The sequence below is a fragment of the Silene latifolia genome, chromosome 1 (assembly GCF_048544455.1).
Source record: "Silene latifolia isolate original U9 population chromosome 1, ASM4854445v1, whole genome shotgun sequence".
Classification (NCBI taxonomy): domain Eukaryota; kingdom Viridiplantae; phylum Streptophyta; class Magnoliopsida; order Caryophyllales; family Caryophyllaceae; genus Silene; species Silene latifolia.
Genome location: NC_133526.1, coordinates 152,877,661 through 152,883,112, shown reverse-complemented (window position 1 = coordinate 152,883,112; position 5,452 = coordinate 152,877,661).

The window sequence follows — 5,452 nt, the reverse complement described above, 5'->3', positions numbered from 1 at the left end:
ATGGTTCGTAAATGAACTACACTTTTATTTCCTTTGAATTAGAAAACTTAAACTTAAAACCAAAAGTATAAAATTTATTCAAGGACTTTAAAATAGATAAGTTACTGTAAATAAACTTTAAAGACCATCCCTTGACATAAGGTACTTTAGTAAAGACTTATTACTTAGGCTTTAATGAGACGGAGTTCTACACTAGTTTGTAAAACTGAACAGCAGTATTGTAAAATTCATAATTAATTACAGAAAAATCGAAATAACTCAAGGCCAATTTTTTTGGTTTCCTGTAGCTTTTATCTACAACTTTCATTTTTTGACAAACTTTAAATTACGAACGTATCAGGGGTCTATAAATTCATTTTTAAAAACTGACAGAAAACGTCACCCATAATGTTTCAGTTCATAAATCTACTTTTAGAAAACATTTTAAGGCAAGGCATAATTTTAAACATAACTAAACATGATAAATCTTCATTGAGAAAAAGATTAGCTACTGTATCAAAAGCGAAATATCTTTTAAAAATGAAACTTTGAGAGAAGTCAGAAACGCGTTTTACAGACGAGTTGTTCACAAATAATTTATTCTGACCAAACTGTAAGTTTAAATCTTATGAAACTTTTTATACAGACTCTACACTTTAAAATAACAGGAGTCTATTCTTTACACTTTTGTAAATTCGAAATAAAAACAGGTGATATGAATTTTACAAACAGACGAACATATTTGACAGATTTAACAACGGTTTTCATCAAACTTGTAAAATACACCATAAATCGAAAATAATGATTGAAGACCTACAAATTTATACACAACCTAATACTCCATGTCTCTGCCATATACTAAAATATTGTAAATTTACAATTTTATTTAGTATTTTTAACATAATTAAAACCGAACAGAATCGCTATAATCGCAGAAACTGCATCAATACTTTAAATTACGAAATAAATACTAAAACTCCAAAATAATTACCACGAAAATTCATGGTGTCTTAAAATCAACTATTAATTCCAGAAAAATAATTTACATCAGTTTAAATTATAAAAACGAGTTATTAAAACCCTAATATCAAAACAATCGATTTGATCATAAAACTTGTAAATCAACCAAAATAAATACCCTATTGACAAAATAAAATTATACATAGTCAAAATAAATTATGGATATCAAAAGATCAAAAATTAAAGGTTTCGAAAATCATATGTATCAATAAATCATCATAAAACATTAAAAATCCAATAATATATACAACTACAACAATTAAATCGATGTAATACCGAGTAACGTCGAAGTTACCTTAATCGCTATCCGAATTAATCAGATACTCGTCTTTGTATATATCTCCTTTGTAACCTACATAAAGAATATAAGTATATGGTGAAAACCATATAAAAAGTTAATTAAAGAGAGGGATTAAAGAGTAATAGTCTTACCCTTGAAATAGGCTGGATAGTGGACGAATTAAGCCATAAGAATGATGAACAATATTAGGTTTTCTTGAATAAATGTTACGGCTCCAGGAACAAAGAACAAATGAAGAATGTTCTTATTTTTTTTGTAAAGTGACAAATGATTAAAGAAAGAATGAAGTGAAAGGGAATATTAATAAATCAAGTCATTATGGCATGGTTTGACTACACCAATCTTACGGTGTGAATGAAACAAATGAGAGGATAATTCCTCATTAGAAAATATCCTATTTTATGTAAATGGGGAAGTAAGAAGTGTTTTGCCAAGAATACAAAGTGCAAGAGATAAAGAAAAGATGTGATTAATATGATACACTTCATGCGCCTAAGATTTAGGCTTCAAGCTAGGGTTGACTTTTGCGAATTGTGATCTTAATTGATCAGTCAAAGAAAACATAAAAGTCGGTCCATTTAAAAAAAACCGGACTAATATTCGACTAAGAACGGATTTAATTAAATCAAAGAAAAAAAAATTAAATCTCATAAATAAGAATTAAAATATATGAGATTAGAAATGAATAAGAATAAAAAGAGGGTTCAAGAAATAAATTCTGATGAACAACTAATTAACTCGGAATAGAATTAGAATATGAATTAAATGAATAAATAAGGCGAAGCTGAAATAGATAGAAATAACAATAATTCTCGAAAACAAGGAAATATTCGAGACATAAGAGAACTTAAGAATTCAAAGGAAGAAAAGAAATGGCTCACAGATAAATTCCGAGTCATACAAATTTAAATCGTAATCGTAAATAAAATACGGTTACGAAAATAGATTACAAAAATGGCGGGTGTTACAAAGGAAAAGTAGATCTATATACTTAACATACTCATATATGTTTTAATTTAATTTGTCATAAAATTAACAAATGATCTTATGCATGCAAACATTTAAACAAAATAAAGAAGAAACATTGTTTTTACATTGGATTTTCGGTTTATAGGGCACAAGAGAGATCACCTTTCTCTCTTGTTCTTGTGCTTTCCTTTAGTGGAAGAACTAAGATCCAAGTATAGGATCTCTCCCAAAGCTTTATACCCAAAGCACACTCTAAATTAAAATTAATATTATAAATACTAGTACAATATTAATCTTGTAGAAAAATGACCCAAAATAATTTGGTTTTTAATTTCCCAAAACCGGTTGAGAGAGGAGAGAAGAGGAAGTGAAATATTTTTATCTCTCTAAAAATATTGATGGTGAATGAATGAAATAAAATGTTACAATAAAATTATGTATTGTTATATCAAAAATATAAGGCAAAAACCCTTGCCTTTTTTTTGTCAAGAAACCGGGTAGGAGGAGGGTAGGGGAGCCAATGCATGCCTTTGTTTGTCTTCACAATGTAAACTAGGTGTGCATGGCTAGATAATTAGGGTAAATGATTGTGTTCTCCACTAATTAAACAAACACAATATTAGCCTAAACCTCCTCCTTATTTCGGCACCTTCATAAAATGGATCCCATTTTATTTTTGTCAAATTTGTCAATATGTCACATGTCATATGTAACATAAAATTGTTATGTATTTTTAACATATTAAAAATCAACGTATTAATAAAAATACGTCATATACAAAAATCGACTTTAGTAATTCATAATTACTTGTACCAAAATATTTTACCAATTATAAATCACAACAAATTGTATTTATAATAATTCATTCAATTTTAATTGTTTCTTTAAACAATAATTTCATCTGAGTAATAATACAATTCGATTACTCAGACCGTATCTCATTTAATCAAATTCTAATGTGATACGTAAATTTTACTTCCAAAATCGTCCGTCAATTTTCAAGTAATTTAATTAACTCGTAACGTTATACGATTAATTAAATGATCAATTAAGAGTGTTGCCCTATAGGTATGACCTAGGGGATCAATTGATCACCACCGTCGCACGACTACGTAATGTCAAACTCTAGTCAGCCAATCATTACCGATATATGTTGATCAGTTGACAGTAAAAATTACTTCCCAATTGTATTCTTTATAATGAGATTTAAACATGTGATCATCATGATCAACAGTCGTGATCGCATTATTGTCGGAGGACACATATTCCAACAATCTCCCACTTGTCCTCGACAAGTGTGCGTCACTAATTCTCTTGTGCTATTACTATCTCCCACTCAATGCAAGGTGTCTTTCAGGTCGTACTTGCAAGTGATCATATCGAGAGTGGTTTCCTCGATCTGGAGAATAACTGATTGACCGGATTTATCCACCATGGATACATTCCGAGCGTGGCCACGCATTTCCAGTTCATTACTCCTCGAGTGGCCTATGTGATCGACTAGTCATTCTCATATGACTCTATGGCACTTGAACTTGCCATCAATCGCATCACACTGTAGTCACTTCGAGACGTCACCTCATGTAATTAACTATGGGCAAATACAATGCTAATCCATGTTCACTTAAACGGGGTTCAATTGTCTCTACAACCCGTTGGATGTAACAAAGTATAAGGTGAGTTAATAACAACTCAAACGACAAATGTCGACATCACACTCGGGTAGTCAATACCATATTACAACCTTGTGATGCATATCGTAAGTGTAAACACTTATTGATTGCAATAGAAATTTAACATGCCATGTGTCCATGTGTTCAAACTTCTTATACTTACATTTTCCTTTACATTCATGTTCTCTCTCATAGCATGAATCTTACCAAGTACACATCAAGGTTCCTGACCTTGGTTTCTGTTCTTTATCTTGAAAGAACTTCCTTATCGATTATCACATAACGAACGAATTTGTGGTGAACGATATAACTTGTACTGATCAAGTGCTCCATTCACACACAATGCACTAGGTATATGTTTTGCAGAGTCTTGCAACAATTTGTCAAGATGATTGACCTAGTACTTCTCACAAGTCCTAGTATATTAGGAAAGTTTAGTTTTGAGCAACTTCTTATTCAACTAAGTATCTTTCCAAAACTTCTTATTTCTCTTTCTAGCTTGAAAGGTTTGGGATTCTCATAAATCCTTACATGTGTTCGGATTTTCATTAATATGTGCAACCTCTTGACACATGACAAACACTGAAATCACTCATGGGATTCTCCTCGAGAATTCATGACGTTTCTATTATGGCTTACCAATGACCCATCATGCTCTTATGCATATGATTCATAATTGGACATGTGCATGATTATTCTAATGGCGGAAACATTAGTCACTAATAATCATGAGATGAACCGTTCTAAGGTTCAATGAACGACCATGACTGCTAATGGTAATTCCATTTTCATTTACATGAATAACCTATGTGAATGTTGATTCGACGTGTATCTCTTAATACTTATCCAACATCCCTTGATGTAATTGGATTCATCATAGTCCATTTTCATCCAGAATTGAAAAACTCAAATCTTCCTCTATGAAGGAAGATATTAGCTCGTCATTCTTCAATGAGTGATGAGTTATAACCTTTTACAAGATGATTGCTCCCACTAAATTCCATGTCTTCACATGATAATTTCCTAACTCCCACTCAATTCCACATGTTTTGAAATTGACTTCTCAATCGAAACTTTTCAAGAATTGAATATAAATTGCATTGCCAAGTTATTAAGATAGAACCATATATGTTCCCATCATATCCTTTCAAAATACCTATTTTGAAGCGGTCTCATCTTAACCTTATGGAAAGAGATTTTAATCTCTAACTCACACATATTATAATGATGTGTAGCAATGTCATTATTTAGATATAAGTAATATCTAAAACGCACCCTTCGAAATACCCTTTTCGGAAGGTGGTGTAACCATCTCATTTCCATAATGAGGTTAAGAAATGACATTTGCGTGGTTAATGCTTAACTTAGCTATTGAGGATATCGGTATATCAATCCTTGCAACTTGTTAATAACTTAGTAAGTTACTTTGATTCATGTAGGCTCTTACGTAAATCTCAAGGTTGAAACTATTGGTCAAAATTTATCATAAACTAGTCAAAAACCTTGTTAA